We start from the raw sequence: 18,214 nt of genomic DNA, 5'->3' as shown, positions 1-18,214 counted from the left end.
CACATTCACCAGTAGGTGGCAACAGAGGTGCAATCTAAGACTGTTTAAACTTTAAACCGCAAGGAGCAGAGCTTGAAAACACTTCAAAGAAAAAATTCAAAGAAAACATTTATACTGTTCAAGCAACAAAATATCTTTATTAATTGTGGAAAAAATCAGCAATTTTAGTCATTTTCTAAACTAAGCAAGAAAAGATCCCAAATAAACCACCGGTTCTATACTATCAGTATACAGGTTATAGGTGTATAAGACCTTTATCCTATTTCCTTAGTTTCTGCTCCCACAGCCACCCTCCACAAGGAAATAGGAAATGGTAAGGTGACCCTGTCAGCACAGGGTCACTTGTGGTAAATTAGATACCTGCTAAAAGAACTGCCATTATACTTACATTTCCTGGAACCCAATTGTTGAACTGCCACCCGTGGCTGTAGGTTTTTTTTTTTTTTACTGGTTGGATATTTTGAATACCTGTTTCCCCACTGCATTTCATCCACAACTTCTATGTCCTGTAGTGACATACAAGCCAACAGGCACAACCACAATGTGCACAGGGGCAGGCATTTAACACACCCAGTAGTGTGAAAACATGCATTGCCCAACTCGCAGCAAAGTGGCAAGGTTTCAAAATGAGCTGTCTGGAAGGTAAGTATAGTGACTGTACTTTTACCAGGTATACTCTTTTTTATTTTTTTATTTTGTAAGGCTGCAATCAGACTTAGGTGTTATAGTAACATGCATTTACAGATATGATTTAGGACCCAGACACACCTGTCTGACCTTGAGTGTTATGTTAAGGCAACCCATTTGAACATGCTAAAATTATATCAGACCAGAAAAAAATAGCAAGCGTGTGTAGCACTGTCCTAATAGAGCTTGCTGTGTGTTGACTTCTTAGGCCTCCCTCTGATTACCTGCAGACAGTTGCTGGGGGATTTTTCACATATCTCTTCTTACTCCCGTTTGCTCATTATTACTCAATAAACAGTCCAGGATATTTGGTTTTGTATTTATTGTGGAACTTGGATGGGAGAATGGAATAGTCGGATACTCCATCTGAACTATTCAGAGTAAATAAGGACAACTTTCACTTGGCCTCACCAGATTACTTGTGGAAGCAAACACACTGCTTTTACCATACGGACACTTGTATAGAAGAATTCTTGCTCTCTCTAGCAGCAGACTTGATGCAACTACTTTATCTTCAGGACACTTGCTAGCATCCCCTTGACTGACACCCGTCCACTGACTCTTCTAGCCTAAGGGATGGCCTTCACAGGACAGGCCCCGTGACACAGATCTGTACTCACAATAGGCAGAATCAGATCCTTCCTTGTGTCTGCTCTCCAGTCAGCTCTGCAGGACCTCTGGGTTCAGCTTCTCTTTCTGACTTTCACGCCCTTCGGTCGATCACCCAAGACCGCATGGAAACTTTTACAGAGGAGGGGCAGCCTCTCCCTCCCTCCAGGCCCCGCTCTCCAGCCAAAGACCCTGAGCACATGTGCCCCTGGCATTTATACAGTCACCCAACAGGATACTTTCGTCTGCCAATCGCCATGGCTGTAACAATGCCTGTGCCCTCACTTATCAGGTTTCCTCCCACTGTCTAATACGCCTCCCTATTGGACCAGTGTGAAACATTCAGACAAGCTGAGCTACACCTGAGCACCATGAGCAGACCCTATCAATAGATCCTGCTCCCTGTTAGGCAAAGAGCACTCTAAATTTACCTGGCAATCTTCCTGGTAAGCAGACCCAAAAACTATACTCTCTTCTAGCACACACCTAGGAGGGTGCTACACGTGCACTGGTTGTGTTCATGGTAGTGCATTACTGTGCACTGTGGTGCCATTTACAATGAACAACAATACAACACCTGTAAGGTGCATTACTGTGTGTTGCAATATTGATTCATATGGGCTACTGACATGAGTTAATGGAAAACATATACTGTGGTGTGGCTATAATGGAACTGGAATTCAAATGTCTTCCCAATTTTGTCTATGTTCCATTCTCTCTAGTCCATGATCTGAGTTCCATGTTCTGAATTCTAATTTCTGTGTTCTGAGTTACATATTTCATGATCTGAGTTCAATATTCCGTAATCTAATATTTCAAGCTTGGAGGAGAGTGAACTGTCTAGTCTGCTTGGGGACCTTGACACAGTACCGCTGTAAGGCTTAATTTTAACCTGGAGAGTATAACAGAGGTTTTGAATTTTGGACCTCCACTTGACTCATTGATACAAATGTGGCCCTTTAATTTTTGAAACCACTGACTTATTATATATGTACTTTAACCAATCATTAAATCAGTCAGTGCTCTATGCCCTGCCCCTACAGTACTCACTGGAGCACCGGGCTGTGCAGGGGGCGGGGGCGTCTGTTTTAGGCTCTTATCAGGTCCTAGAGAGGCTGAGACAGTTGCCAATAATGCATCTGGGCACATCCAGACATTGTTATTGGGATACCCGCAGAGCCTGGACTAGCTCTGTGACGTCAGCCGACAGCTAATTTTAACCCCCTGTTAGCTGAATCTGGATCACAGAAGTGCAGAACTAAGTGCACTCCTGTGACCTACAGGAGAATTATGGCCAAAAGAACTTTGGCCATACTTCTCCTTTAAATGCCATACATTAATATTACTGTAATTGCAGTAATGCATAATTCGTTAATACTTAGGGAGTACAGATAGAGTGTTGCTTATAAATAGGTTAGTTGATCCTTGATTCTGTGAGCCCAATTACAACCCAATAACATCAACATTTTCTAAGGTCAAGGAAATTAAAGAAAAGAATGAGAAATAAGGATTCAGAGGTGGGCTGAGTAGAAAAGGGAAGGAGTGTCTGCAGTTGTCCATGCAGCATACAACCTCTATGTATGCTATTCTATTATTAATTTGTACAGGAGGACCATATTTTTTTGAAGGCCTCCACTTCATCATTAGTTAGGGTGTTAAGTTATTCTGTAACCACAAACTAAGATAGTATATGTTTAAACTAATGGTAGAAAATCTGTAATTCCATGTTACATTGCTAGTGATAGTGATGTAAAATTACAAACTGTCCACGTTCATTTGATGCTCATAGTTATGGCTTGTTAGAGGGGCTGATATGATGTTTCAGTACTAGTGATGTCACAAGTTGCCAGTCATGGGAAATTACTAGTAGGGATGTGATTGTGCCTGCAAAAATATCATGCTACCAGTCTGCTGCCAGAAATAATACTGCCAGTAATGTTACTTGTCCCTGCTCTTTCTCTCAGTTCCATCTCATTGGTTCCTTCTTCTTGCCCTCTGGTGCACTACAATGGTGCAGAATAGATACATCAGTCCCACAACGCAGCCAACTTATGGGAGCAGAGCTGCAACACTGTGCATAGAAGAGAGAGAAATATTTATATAGCTGAATTTGGAGCTAGTGCTTATAGGCCTTTGCGCACTATATTCTGAAATGATGGATGGTTTTGGATGGAATAAAGAAGGGTTAGGCCTTGTTCACATGCACACACTTTAAGTGTACACCTGTGCGAGGGTCTTGTTTGCCCGTACAGGGTTGCATAGCCCCACTGCATCCCAATTGACATGAATGGGACTTTGCCTGTACGGGGTTGCACAGACTCACTGCATCCCAATTGACATGAATAGGACTGCCTGCACGGAGATGCATGGAACACCTATGCATTCCCGTAAAGGCAAAAACAGCCCTCACACAGGTGATTGAGACCTTATAATCATTGTCTGTTTTTTATTGATTGTGTCTCTGGTACAGAAAATGATGGAAAATCCAACATTTCTGAGTTGTCACAGGAACATAGGGTGAAGTGAAATCTTTTAATAGGTAAACTTGTGACAAATACGAGGGGACTTCCTTTCACTTTGGAGAAAAATCCTTACTTCCTTTCTGTGTCTCTAGAACAGGGTTTCTCAACCAGGGTTCCATGGAACCATAGGGTTCCTCCAAAGGTTGCTAGGGGTTCCTTGAGCAATGAACAATTTTTGCCTCTCAGATAAGTTCCCATTGACACTATTGATCTTTTTAGTTTTCTGTAAGGTGGTAATTCTTCCCAATGACCCCAAGTGTAAGGAGCATTCTTCCCGCTGAATATAACAGTGATGTATTATGTGATGTAGATATAGTATTTTCTAGCAGGGGTTCCCCTGAGCCCGAAAAGTTATTTTTAAGGGTTCCTCTGTGTTGAAAAGGTTGAGAAAGGCTGCTCTAGAACAAGAAGAAAAAGGAAATTTTCCAAAAGGGGTGCAGACAGGAAAAAAAAACTGTCTTTACCTTTCCCTACACAATATAAAATAAAATTTTAAAAAAAGTTTTACATACTTTTTAGGATAGAGAAAAATCATTTACACAAGAGAGATTTTTTTTAATAGTAAAATTTTATTCAGGGTTAGATTTTACTGCACATCATATTCATTTAGGTAAATTGAATGTTTTTTGCAGGCCTGTTTTTACTCCTTTCTGTTCATTAAAACCCATTAACCACATCTCTATTAAAGTTTGCCTTAAATGAGAATCCAACTTTACTGACTTATCCTGCCAGAAATTGTTTCATGGAAAATATAGTGACCTAATCCACACAATCCAATTTGCTAGTCAAGAATTTAATTAAAGTCTGAACAGAGCTATATCATATGTCAAAAAGCTAAAAACAGAAACTGAGTAAACACTGGACATTTGTACTATTTTATCAGTAAATATTCTAGAGGTCCTTACAAGAAACTGATTACTAGCTCTTTGATGTGGAACATGTGGTAAAGTTGACTTAACACTTGCAGGTTATCATGGCAGGTGCAGCACTCTCGGGAAGCAGATGTAACTATACTAAGCAAAAAGATGTAGCAATAGAAAGGAAATATAGTTAAAGCTAACACTAATTCTACGTTTTTGCTTTCTTAGTATAGTAATCATCGCAAAGGGAACACAGTATATAGTCTTATTAATGTTTTATATGTACTGTACATGTAAAATATTTTTTAAGAATTTGATAGAGAGCTTTATGTTTTAAAATTTGTGTTTGTATATATTAACACTAAGATAGATTTATACACAATTTGGCGTTTTACTGCTCCTTTTCACAACAGAAGTTTATTGGGTTGATTTACTCAAGAAAAATCGACTGTCCAGTTGCACTCATTTTACTTAAATGTAATGCGGTAAAGCTTCATTTGCCCCCTTAATGACCAGGCCCTATTCAGCACTGCGTTACTTTAATGGACAATTGCGGTGTACCCAAATAAAATCGACATCCTTTTTTTCCCCACAAATAGAGCTTTCTTTTGGTGGCATTTGATCACCTGTGCGATTTTTATTTTTTGCGCTATAAACAAAAAATAGCGACAACTTTGAAAAAAAAAAAAAAAAAAACAATATTTTTCACATTCTTCTATGACATTCTCAAAAAAAAAAAATTAAAAAATAAAAATTTTTAACATTTTAGGCCAATTTTTTTTCCGCTACATATTTTTGGTAAAGAAAATCGCAATAAGCGTATTTTGATTGGTTTGCGCAAACATTATTGCGTCTACTAACTAGGGGAAAGATTTATGTCATTTTTATGTTTTTTTTATTTTTTTACTAGTAATGGCGGCAATCTGTGATTTTTTGCAGGACTGCGACATTGCGGCGGACAGATCGGACCCCTAACTGACATTTTTGACACTTTTGGGGGTACCAGTGACATTACTAGTGACTAGTGACATTACTACAGTGATTTAACTAGTTTCCATCAAAACTAGTTATGCAACCATCAATCCCTCCCCTCATGCCAGGATACTAGGTGTAATTCTGGACTCTGACCTGTCCTTTCAGCCCCCAAATACAATCATTGTCAAAAACTTGTAGACTTCACCTCCGCAACATCTCAAAAATTCGCCCCTTTTTAACAACTGAAACCACCAAGCTACTCATTCACTCCCTTGTTATTTCTCGCCTCGACTACTGCAACTCCCTTCTATTAGGCTTACCACTTCATAGGCTATCCCCTCTTCAGTCTATCATGAATGCTGCTGCCAGGCTTATACACCTTACCAACCACTCAGTGTCTTCCTCCCATCTCTGCCAATCCCTACACTGGCTCCCGATTGCCCAGCGAATTAAATTCAAAATACTAACCACAACATACAAAGCCATTCACAACTCTGCCCCGAGCTACATCACCAATCTTGTCTCCAAATATCACCCAAACCGTCCTCTCCGCTCCTCTCAAGACCTCCTACTCTCAAGCTTCCTTGTCTCCTCCTCTCATGCTCGTCTCCAGAATTTCTCCAGGGCCTCTCCCATCCTCTGGAACGCTCTACCTCAACCTGTACGGCTATCTCCTATTCTAGCTGCTTTCAGGCGATCCCTGAAAACTCATCTCTTCAGGGAAACCTATCACCCCTCCAACTAATCTTCCATCAGCTCATTCCCTACTGTTACAACCTCTTGTACCACCTGCCCCACCCTATTAGATTGTAAGCTTTTCTGTGCAGGGCCCTCTTAATCCTCTTGTATTTTATTGTAGAACCTTACATGTATTGTAGCTGTATTCTCTCCCTCTAACATTGTAAAGCGCTGTGTAAACTGCTGGCACTATAGAAATCCTGAATAATAATAATAATAATTACTACAGTAATCAGTGCTAAAAATATGCACTGTTATTGTAATAATGACACTGGCAGGGAAGGGGTTAACCCTGTGGGTGATCAAGGGGTTAAATGTGAGCCTAGGGGAGTGTTTCTAACTGTGGGGGGGGGGTGTGGCTTCTGAAATGACCATAGAGACATGTGATCCTATATAGAAGGATCACATGGGCTCTATGACCATTCCAGGGAGAAGAACGGTCGGCTGTGTTTACAACAGCCGACCGTGCTTCTCTCTCAGTGGGGAGCGATCGCAGGTGTCAGGCGGCAATAGGAGCTGCCTGACCCGTGCATCGGCTTCCCCACTGACAATCGGGGGCACACTCGCCCCCTAGCTGCCACCAAGCGACCGACGTCGGTTTGCCTGGGAGAGCCACCCTGGCGCAGTATATATGCGGTAAGCGGTCGGCAAGTGGTTAAGAATACCCATTCAGGTTAAAAAAAAAAAAAAAAAAAAAGCATGTTTGTTTGCACATTATTGGATGATGGAAAGCAGCAAAGCTTTAACACAATTACTAAGCTCTGGGGAAAATAAGTGCAACTGCAGTTGCAAAGTGCACAGTCTGTTTGCCTTTAGTAATTCCACCCCTATTTATTGAAAAGTTTATTTACCTGTGTGGCTCATAAACCAACAGTCCGATCCTTATAGAGATATTAAACTCCTCCAAAAAATTAATATATTGCAGCTTACCAATCCTTAGATGTGTCTGCATTAGTTTTCTGTTTTAATTTATTTTTGCTTTTATTTTAACCTGATTATTCAGCCAATAACACACTTCCTGTCTTAGGGTGGCTCCTCTATATAAGAGCAACAGAGCAACCCTAGGACAGCAGAGTCTGTCTGGAAAGGGTAGTGTTAGATATAAAAGTAGATTTACACCCCATTCACACGTATGCAACTTAATTTGGACATCAAAGTCGCATGACAAGTCGTACCTAGAGATGGGAAGGCCTGGAAAAAAATGAAAAATTGGGAAAAAAAAGAAAGAAGTGAGGAATATATTCTTTTATAAGGATAAATAATATATCTATGTCACAGTATTTAAATTATATAACATGAAGACCTTAACGGAAGTTTTCTGAGATTTTACGCAGTCTTACATTTTTGCGAGTTCTCTCAGTTGAAGACAAGCAAATTCTGAAATGCTGTTTAAACAACAATGTAGTTCTCAATGCAGTTCTCAAACAAGAGAAATATGCATTTCCGCCACTAATGGGACTACAGGGGAAAATCTCCAGTTTAATTTGCTTGTTGGCTCCATCTTGTACCTCCTACAGGTGGGTGATTGTCCTCTCAGGCCTTAATTGACAGGTAAGAGGGTAAATTTGTCTGGAAAATTTGTTTATCTTTTTTAACCTTTAAATGTGTCCTATTAATGTTCTCCGCCATTACAGCAAAACGTTTCCCTATAGTCTGGTCAGTAAATAGATTCTTCTTTTCCTCCTCTCAGTAAAATGGTGATACTAACATCTAAAGTTTGAAGACATTTCCACGGCGCAATGTCTGCTGAGAGCAAAGCTGCAATTTGAAAATATTTTGAGAAGAAATATTGTTTTTCAAATTCTACATAGATAACATATCACATCCTTGCATACCAGAGTTGCCTTAAAGGCATCAAAAATACGTTATGGAATGAAATGATGAGGACCAGAATGAAAGTGCAAGTAGCTTTTCCCTTCAGAGTTCTCATTCCAGAAACACCCTTTCTGCTGCTTCTGGATCATCACAAAGTGTTTCTCCACCAGCAGCATCCTCAAGTAAGGAAGTGTTGCAAACCACTGCCTCACAAAAATACACAATCCCTTCATTTATAGAGAAAATGAACCTGAAAATAAGGAGAAAATGAATCAAGCTCTTGCAAGAGCAATGTATGCTTCTTGATCAGCATTGTCTATAACTGAAAATGCAAATTGGCAAGAAGCTTTTTAATTATTATGAGGGAAATTGGGTTGGTGAGTGACCTGTTCTCATGTGTAGTTGAAATGTACTGAACATTTACAGTGCTTGTTTTTCCATTTGTAATAAGAAGTACAAGAAAAAGCAATTTTAGTTTATTTACAGAATAAGCTGTACTTTTATTCCAAGCATATTGCTATTATATACACTGCATTTTACGTTCCCAGTGTAATAAAATTACTTTCAATTTGTAAAACTAAAACACAAAAAGAGGGGTGGGTGGCGCTGCCTAGGAACAAGTAAGATGTAAACCTAGCAAAACTGGGGCCAGGTACAATATTACGTGATAGACAAAAAGGTGTACACATTGCAGGAAGGTATGAATACCACTAGTGGTTCAAAAAATAAATAAATTAATTAATTAAATATTATAGCTAAAAATACATCAAGAAACATTTGACACATTTCTTAATAAGTACTATAGCTCAAATTCATCAAAAAAAGTGACAAGTGATAAAAAGTGATGTGTGCTAATGAGTGAACCATTTTATCAAAAAACAAAGGACTGTAATATATACTGTAAATTTATCAAAGTGCTGTTGTGCAAAGATGAATAAATATATATATAAATCAATAAATAACCAAATGAAATCGAATCCACAATAAAATGAAAGTCCATAAAAATAACAATCCCAAGGCCATCTTGGAAGTGAATGGTGAGGTGAGTGAATTTGTGTTCCCCTCTCTCCCAGAACCGAACTCACCAAAAGGAAAAACCCCTAGAGGGGTATCAAGCTTCAATCACTGGTCAAGGTATGGCATATGCCCGATCATCTTAACCATGGTGTCCGTTTGTTTAGAAATCCCCAGGTGGATAAAGATGAGAGAATCTCATAGTGTAAGTCCGTATTACATTTGTTTTATTAGAGGTTTAAAAAAGATACTCACAAACAACAGGAATTGAAAGCGGTGATAGGAATAGTGTATCCGGAACGCATATGCGTTCCATAGGCCAGAAGCGTAAGTGACGTAATGACGCTCTACGCATTTTGTTAATGTGACATCATCAGGAGCAGCCTTTCCATATAATTTGTAAAAGTACTCCACATTGAATTTAAAATTTTCATAAAATTTCAATTTTTTTTCCCATGGCATCAAAATTTATCGAAATTTTACATCTTTAGTCATACCCCATGTTTTCCAATGATAACCATTCAAAAATGTGTGACTTCAAAGTACTGTAGTTCATGCACTACTTTGGTCCGACTTTCAGGCATCTTGTGGGCCATAGATTTTCATGTTAACCCTCAAAAATTGCATGAAAATCGTACCTGAATGTTTTACATGCAGCAGAAGGGCAACAATCAACAAGTCACATCCACGTTGCACCCACCCAAAGTTGTGTCAAAGTTGCATAAAATTACACTCCAAAGTTGTGCAAGTTTGGAGTCATGCAAGTGTGAATGGAGCCTTAAATACACTTTACATAAGTGGCTAACAAATTAAAATTTAACTCAAACTAACCATTTTTAAGTAGTTTTTCTTTTGGAGTAAAGATTTTAATTAAATGTCTAAAATCTAACCATAGAAAGCACCCTGTCAGTGTTAAAAGGTTTGTCTAAACCCTCTAACTTTTGCTGCATAGCCTAGTCTGTAAAAGGCAGTTGAAAAATAACAGGTGGGACTCAGAAAAACAAAGACAGCTTTGTTAATGGTAACAACAAACTGTATCCTATATGTCAAATCAAACCAAAATATACAGTATATCATTTGTTGCTACACTTTAAAGGATAGCTTTACTTTTAAGGAAATGTGAATAAAGCAGCTAAACTTTCTTATTGAACAGCATGTGGACAGTGTTGCTGGTATTAATGGCAGACAAGTGAGTGGGTGCACCTCTGACTGGCCATCCTTTTATAAGAGCCAGCAGATTCACCCACTGGTCTGGTCCTGGAAGACAGGAAGTAGTGTGGGGAGGTTGACAAAAATGCATTGAGACCTTGCTCTTAATAGACACATTGGATTTGCTTGGAAGGCATCCCAGGGCTGCTTAGTTTCCTCTGGCACTATTTATTTTAACTTTACTGCTACACCTTCATTTCTCTATATACATTATGCTTTTTGAAAGCTTAAGACTAACTTTTACAGGCTAAAGTCTCATACAGAATGTTTAAGGATAGAACCTGGTATTTTCCAAAACTTAACTTATTGATACAAAAAAACTCTAAGGCTAGGTTCACATATATGCAGGTTGTGGTTGATGCTAATGAGAAAGTATGACAGTTCTTTTCAAAGAGTGCGACTGTGATGTAACTTTACACTCTCTGGCACTTAAGTCACAAAAAAGTTTCATCAAGGTCACATCAATGTAGTGCAGGAACCTTTGTGTGTCCAAAGTCACATGTTAGGATTAAGGGCTAGGGTAAGGGTAAAGCGCTAGGGTTAGGGTTAAGGGCTAGGGTTAAATGTTAGGGTTTGAGTTAGAATTAGGTTTAGAGTTAGCAGTAATCATTAGGGTTAGGGTAAGTGGTAATCATTAGAGTTAGTATTAATTGTTAGGGTTAGTGTTCTAACCCTAACAATTTAACCACTTACCGACCGCCTGCCACAGTTTTACGTCGGTCCTTTGACACTAAATACCGGGGTTATGGCAGCAGATAGAGGTTTAAAAAACCCCCCCAGATAGCTGCCATAACCCTGGTATTTTTGAAAACAGCCAGCGATTGGCTTTCAGGTAAGGGTTGTCCCAGCAGCAGATTCGCTGTGGGATCACCCTTACGGTGCGGCGGAAGAGGTGCCCCCCCTCCTGCCTCGTCCTAGCCATTTTCCCCGCTTACTGGACCCGCCGGCAGCGGGGAAAACAGTCCGGTCCCGGATCCTCTAAGACAGGAAGTCGAGTAAGGGCAAGATGGCCCTCACTCGACTCTATGGTCTTGGAGGACGGAGAGACGTCAAACGTCGTTGCCTAGCAATCGGTTTAAAGGGCCAATTTTTTTCAACGTTTTTCTTTTTTAGTGTAGTTGTGAGGTGTGAGGTCTTTTTGACCCTAGATCTCACAATAAAGAGGACCTGTCATGCCTATTTCTATTACAAGGGATGTTTACATTCCTTGTAAGAGGAGTAAAAATAATCAAAAATTTCTTTTTTTAAAAACTGAGTAAAAATAAAAAAATTATAAAAAAATAAATAGGAAAAAAAAGCGCCCTGTCCCCGTTAGCTCACGCACAGAAGCGAACGCATATGGAAGTCCCGCCCACATATGTAAACGGCGTTCAAACCACACATGTAAGAGTTAGAGCGAGAGAAATCATTTGAGCCCTAGACCCCCTCTTTAACTCTAAGCTGGTAACCTCTAAAATTTTTTAAAGTGTCGCCTATGGGGATTTTAAGTACCAAAGTTTGTCGCCATTCCACGAGCGTGCGCAATTTTGAAGCATGACATGTTGGGTATCTATTTACTTATCTTTCACATTATGGAAACATTTTGGGCTAACTTTACTGTTTTCTTATTTTTTAATTCACAAAAGGGAATTTTTTCCAAAAAAGACCACTGCGCAAATAGGGTGTGATAAAAAATATTATTCAATACATCCCAGCAGACATCCAGTGACTTTTTCAACTTTGCTACTCCCATATGACATCAAGTTATACTTTCCTGGACCATAACAGGTTGATACATACAATACAACGTCCTTTTCTTGGATCGATCACTGGGATCCTTGTGGGAATTTTTGGTTGGGCGTGGCCATTCCTGCTGTGCAACGACATTGTGCTGCTTTTACAGCCCCCTTTTATTTTTCTCATCCTGCTGTAGCACTTTATACTTCTTTTTTCAGCAGAGAGATATTTGACCTTGTCAGGAGCATAGTAGTCCTTTTTGGATGCAGGTTCATACCTGCCTGTTTTTAATATTTGTGGCCTTACTTGTCACGGACTACTTTATGTGTCTGAGATTTATTCCTACTTGACCGTTGAAAAAGGCGACTGTCCGAAACGCGTCTGGTCGTCTTTGGAACTCTCAGCCACCTGCAGTCCAAGTGACATAATACATGGCCACATGTTCTTTTAAAGTGTTGTCTGTATTCCTTTTGATTTAATTTTCACATACTATTTTGTACAACATTATTAAATCTATTGAAATATACTTACTACTCAAGGTTTGGTTATTGCCCATAAAGTCCCATACCCAAGGGGAATTTCCTTTTTAGTCTTTATCCCTAATGAGGGTCTGGTATGGATGTCAAGGTAAACCCCACACTAAAATAAACAACAACAAAAAATGTCGGTACCCCCCAAAAATCAATACCAGATCCTTAACCTTGATGAGGGTCTGGTATGGATTTTGAGGGGGAAAGCCCCATCTAAAAAAAAAAAATCAATACCAGACTGTCATTCGACAATGCAATGTTGTAGGAGGGGTGCAGCAAGCATGCAGCCCCCCTCCTGAACCATACCAGACCACATACCCTTAACACAGATAGAGTACCTTGTCAGGCGCCCCCCTGTCAAAGCACCTTGCCCCCATGTTGATAGGGATATAGGCCTACTCCCCACAGGCATGGTGGATATGGGGGTTTGCAGGGGAGGTTATCTAATGTTGATGTAGCACCCTCCCAGGTAGGTGCTAGGTAAATACATATGTGGCCCTGTCTGCTTATCAGGGGGGCCTGAATTGTTAGCTAGCTGTCACATGTTTCCAGGTGTGTCTGTTGAGTCTGGGGAATCTCCCCAATGTATTCAATGAGGGATCTTGTTGGACGGTGGAAGAAACCTAGCCAATAGCACACCAGGGTTTATGACTGTCCCAGTGGGCGGGGTTTGCCGCAATGCACCCTGCGATTGGGAATAAATCTTGAGGGAGCATGTGACAGAGTGTCTTTTGGCGGGAGCATCAGTCCCAGGAGGAGGTGACGGCTGTTCCTCTCCTGAAAAGTGTGAAGGTGGTCCTGGCAGTCGACCTAGGGACCGGAGGTTGAGCTGGGCTGCAGAAAGGATCCAGAGTTGCTGACCGAGTAGAGCTGCGGGGCAGACGTCTCCAGGAAAAACAGTGTCGTGAGTACTTGAGATCTGCCCAGGGGTCTGCCTATGAGAGAGGGGACCACTCCTGAAGGTCAAGGGGATCCAGGAGCCAGCTAATCAGTGATTGTGGCAGTGAAAGGGGGTGTCATGCAAAGTATTAGAGCCCTGAAGATAGGGGAGTAAAGGGGGCGCCAGTGTGGGCCCTGAAGTGTTCAGCAGTACAGTTAAAGTGTACAGTCAGCTACCTCAGGAAGGAGTACCTCAGGGAGCTAAAAAGGACTTTGACAGTCAAAGGCAAAGTCACATTGTCAAGTTAGCGTTAACAGGCATCCGGCCAGCGTTAACCAGTGTCCAGTCAGCGTTAACAGGCATCCGGCCAGCTTTAACCAGTGTCAAGCAGCATTTTCTAGAGTCCCTGCCTAATTGTGTATAGTTTAATTGTTGGAGTATCCCACTCATCCCTTCTCCCATCCAAGTCCTTGAATAAACCTAAAAACCCAAAGATACTGGACTCGTTCTTGTCTCAGTGCTCACACTTGGAGCACTCTCTCTCTCTCTCTTTATCCCTCTCTCTCTCTCTCTATTTATCCCTCTCTCCCTCCCTGACTATTCTGATTCTAATCTTCCAGAAGCACATTTGTGAGGTCAGGGCTTCTCATCCAACATCTGTGCCTGTTATAGCTGCGAAGGGTGAGTCATTTTATGGTGGGGCATTTGGCAGGGGTGAGGGGGCGTGTATTGGGTTGAGCTTGGGCGGGACTTGTGGGAGGGGTTATCAAATTTACCTTCGGGCTGCAGCCCTGGTCTTTTTACCACCTAGCAACGCCCCTGCTCACCACACATTGCATTCAATACATCCATGTGTATAGCATATTGTAATATTCTCCACTTATTGGCTAGGATGCTGAATGTGCATTGAGTCATCCTGTGAGCACAGCATAGTCTATAGTTAAAATAACTTTTTGCTTGGCTAAGGCCTTTTTGGGAACTAGGATGCATAATATGTTGACCAATTCCAAATGCCTCCCATAAATGTGTAGCATCCTGCTAGATAGGTGCTAGATTAGGTACATTTAGTTACTGGGTCACTGTAATCATTTGAGCTGCATGTGATTATTTTGGTCTGTTCTGTGTTTCACTGGCTACAGGGTCGACTGCTTCACCCTGTTTGTCTGGAAAGGGTCTGAAAGATAGTTGGCTGGGAGAGTCAAATCAGCAGTTGAATATAAGTTAATTTCCAAAAAAGGTCAGCGATCTCTTGCCACTTTGCTTTTGTGGGTGTGGGCGTTTCAATCTGGCATACATTTCTCCTTGGCCTGGCAGGTTGGTAGGACAATGTAGTGTATTGTTGACTTGCCAAGGAGGGATTCAATATCCAATGAAGAGTACAATTTTCTTGTGCCTAGAATCAGGAAACCAAAAGCTGTCTGATAAATATTATGTCATTTTAGTTTTTTTCTTTTTTTCCAGTCAGGATCTTAAAAACAAATTGGAGGAGCATCTGTGACAATTTTCTTTCATGTGACAAAGCTTCTGCTGAGTGAGAATTGAACTGGTGCAGCGGCCAGCAACGTGTACCTTTGTAGATGAGGAGCAAGAAGAGGATGCTGTAGAGGAGGAGGTATGTGTTGACTCAATGAGTAAGTGTGGTGGTGCCATGTAATCCTTTCATCAACACAGCTGATCCCTCTGCATAACAGAAGGAGCGGTCTGGTACATCAAGTATTCAACCTAGGAACTGTTTTAGAAGACAGGTACTGTGGCCAACTGAGGATATGCTCTCATGAGGCAAATAGCAAATTATGGATTGAAGGAATGTGGATGTTATCAAAAAATACTACCTTGCCATGGCTCTTAGACATGTATAGGTCAACCATAGAGGCATTCTAATTATGGATATGTTCAATATTCTTTAATCTTACAATCCTACCCCAAAGTGCTTTGTACAATGTACAATATGCACTATTACCACCAATCCTGCTATAGATTAGGCTGCAGAAGTGTAAAAATATTGATTACAAGAATAGAAGTAAGTGTAAGGGAGAATGGAGGGTTACCCGACCCGTATTTACTGTGAAGAGACCCAACAATCCTCTCAAATACTACTTTTTTTATTTTGCTTTGCTGTGTGTGTCAGTAACAAGTTCTGTGGCTGTGTTGCTGATGTCCCCTATTTTTTTTTTTTTTTTTGAGGGGTTGGAGGTGGCAATTTGTCTTCATTTTAGTTTATATTCAGTTTTTACATTTTTTTTATGTTTAAAAAAAAAATACCAAGAAATGATTATATTTTGCTTAGAGTTTTAGGGTTGGTGTTTTATTTAATTGTTTTAACCCTGAGGAAAAGAGGATATTCTATGGGGATTTCTATATCATTTAAGGCCTTGTTCTTTTTTTTATGGGGTCAACAGCAGCAGGGTAAACTTGACACAGCAAAAACTGCCCTTTGTTAGCATCACAGTGTTAAGTGCATCAAAGCACCACACACTCTATGCCTCTTTTGCCACAGCTGCTAATAATAACTAGGGAATTACATTCCTGGGAGCCCTAATGGGAGCAGCAAAGGTTAATGCAGCTCTTAGGAAGCAAAAAGGTTGGTTGGAGAAAACTTGGGAGGCAGGGCACATCTGCCTTTCTTTTCTTGCAGAGGGTATGCTATATAGCCAGAGAATGCTGAGGAGATGATGGAGTAGGTAACCAAGTCATCATATGCCTCCTCTTTCTGCCAGATGTAGTGTAGCATAATGTCATATACAGCTGCAAAAACACCCTGTTCCTCCTCCTCACCTACAGATAATCCTGTTGTTGCCCTAAAATGGGCTTGGGGAGTTGGTGGAATTATTTGGCCACAGCATCGGCCACTTTCTGCAGGTGGATACGCAGCAATTAATTCTATCTTAGGTTGAGAAGGCAAGCAATGGGGCAAAGAGGGAGGGGAAAACAGGCAGGGGGAACCATTTGGCACTGATGTTCCTGCAGCTGCAACTTACTGGCAAGTTGACTCTAGGGCTGAGGAGAGTGGTGATGATGGTGATGTCTCCGGATGTACCTGGGTGCTAGAGGAGAGTGAAGGAAAATCAGAACAGCCAAACAGCAGGGGCAGTCCATTCCCCATAGCTCAGCTGTGTGGACCTTTTTCCACACAAGTGCTGTAGACTAACTGTAGTCATTTGCAGTCCTTGACAGTAGCATATCAACCGTGGTAAATCCATTAGTCATTTAGATATCACATATATGAAGAGACATACAAATACTTACCACAGAGATCAGTGGGAACAGCAAATCAATACTGGTCGGTGGAAAAGGGGCTTCCTCCTCCTCCTTTCTTTCTACCCCTCCCTTTCCACCTCTTCCTCCAGTACAAAAAGATTATCTATCTGCAACATTGAGAGATAGGGATTGTTGTATTTCAATGGGTGTAAAAGGCTTACCTTATGGCATTTGCATAGGGGAAGATGTTCAGCATGAACTGCAATCTTTCTCTGATTTTGCAAACCCCACCCTGCCACCTCCAGCCATAATGTTGATCTGACAGGTGTCTCTGCCTGCTGTCTCTGCAGCAATATAAGAAAAATGCATTCCCAGCCACCTTCCTGCCCAGCGTTTGCAAGCTTGACAAGTTGGCTGGCTTTACAGCTATTCCCATTCTAGGTGGTGGAGTCTGACCCCATTGTCACTTTGTGACCTTTGCTGTACTATAATGACAGGTTCATGGTCAACATTGTTTTACCAAGAAGGCCATCCCTGTCCTCCAACATCTTGTGAAAGCTAATGTGTTGATTGACCATGCAGTCAGTGGCAGGGTCTACATTACCTGTCGTCCAGCAAGCATGGGTATGGATCTTATATCTCCTTCAAAACCATCGGGTAACTCTGCTGGCTGGTGGGGAGGATGCAGGATGGGGCACACTGCTGGAGTCAGTTGTGCCATCTCACCTAAAATTCGGTGAATGTGACAGATCAGTCACCTCCATCCCCTCCTCTTTCTATGAGTCCTATTCAGAACCAGCAGTCCTCTCCAAGAAACCAAGAGGTTATGCATAGGCTCAGGTAAAAATGCCACCACAATGTTTTTCAGCTGGGGACAGTAGCCCCATTCTGTCAGCACTGTGGGGCAGTCCCAGAGGTGGCTAACCCCACACTATCTTGTGCCAGGACGAGTTGTCCATACAGCACTAACCTGCTGTCTGCCCTTTTGGAAAGGTACCCTGGCTTGTTGGATCTTCTGAGGCAGGCCAGAGGTGTTTGCAGCTATTTCAGCCAGTCATGCTCCGACAGTGTTCAGCAGAAACTTAATCTGCTCACAAACCACCTGATATGTGAGTGACTCCTCATTTAGGACACATGTACCATATTGCTATCATTTGAAGAGGCAACCAGAATGGTGAGCATTATCCCTGTAGTAAATATAATAAAGAATCGGCACTCGATTCTAAGTGGATAAATGAATAAATAATTAGATTCAACACATAAGTGTATACAAATGTATCACAAATATAAGAATATAATAGTGCAAGATGTGATGATAAATCCCAAAAGGTAAAAATATAATGGTGAATCAATAATGTACAGTGAATAAACTGCAGATAAATACAATAAAGTGCTGCTAGTGCAAAGTAAAGTGATCAGTGATTAGTGTACCGCAACTGGATACCATAAAAAAAATCCACA

This window comes from Pelophylax lessonae (assembly GCF_965119305.1).
Source record: "Pelophylax lessonae genome assembly, chromosome: 1".
In the NCBI taxonomy this organism is placed as follows: domain Eukaryota; kingdom Metazoa; phylum Chordata; class Amphibia; order Anura; family Ranidae; genus Pelophylax; species Pelophylax lessonae.
Note: the sequence above shows the minus strand (reverse complement) of the source record.